We start from the raw sequence: 877 nt of genomic DNA, 5'->3' as shown, positions 1-877 counted from the left end.
AAGTAAAATATATCTCCTTTCAAAATCTCAAGCCATGTGTTTAGATTAAAATGATAATCTATTGTTAGTGACACGAAGTAAACAACAGAATAAAATAATTCTCTTAGGAGAGATTTTAAAAACCCTATACATCAAACATTGCTTTTCTAAAAATAAATTTAAACCATAATGTCTAGCATCCAGCCAAAATAATGAGGACCTTTAGTCTACAAGTCAACATAAATAGGAAACAAAAGACAGGATAAACAATAGAAGAATTCAACAGGAAAATTTTTACATTTATCAGACACATACTATAAAGCAATCATGCTTTTATTTAGAGTGAGATAGAAGTCAAACTGCAAAATTTTGGCAGAAACCTGGAAACTATGAAAATTGACAAAGACTTTGAAAAAAAAATAGAAAATATACATCATTGGGAAATTACCTAAAATTTAAGGAAAATAAAAAGAACCATCTTCACAAATTTGTGTGTCATCTTTGTGCAGCAGGTCAGTTAATCTTCCCTGTATGTTGCAAATGTTACTGTGTGTGCTGTCAAAGCAAGTACAAAAGAATAATCTTAACATTAATAGAGAGAGAAAAAAAACACACAACAGATTAACATTGTAGGAACAAGTCACTGAAAGCTGATTTTTCAACAGCAACAATGGAAACCGAGGAAGAGTTAAATATCTTCCATTTGTTGATATAACATAATAGCCATTTAAAAATTCTATGCTCACTAAATTTAATTAAGACTAACATGAAATAAAGGCATTTTTCTGACTTGTGAAATAGAGTTGTGTCATTGCACTTACACAGTGCTGGAATTTTCTTTGAGGAAAGTGTTTAATAAAAATGTTAATTTATGTTACATATAAGACAATTTTTAGAT

General features: G+C 29.0%; 1 non-coding gene across 1 annotated transcript; it reads right to left on the bottom strand.

The window, feature by feature from the left end:
* Nucleotides 1-443: 443 nt before the first annotated feature.
* Nucleotides 444-550, bottom strand: LOC116275107. Its single transcript, XR_004184068.1, has one exon. It is a non-coding gene; the product is annotated as a U6 spliceosomal RNA (small nuclear RNA).
* Between the last annotated feature and the right edge of the window lie 327 nt (nucleotides 551-877).

The sequence above is a fragment of the Papio anubis genome, chromosome 5 (genome assembly GCF_008728515.1).
Source record: "Papio anubis isolate 15944 chromosome 5, Panubis1.0, whole genome shotgun sequence".
NCBI classification, from domain to species: Eukaryota; Metazoa; Chordata; class Mammalia; order Primates; family Cercopithecidae; genus Papio; species Papio anubis.
Note: the sequence above shows the minus strand (reverse complement) of the source record. Positions and strands in the feature narration are given on the sequence as shown.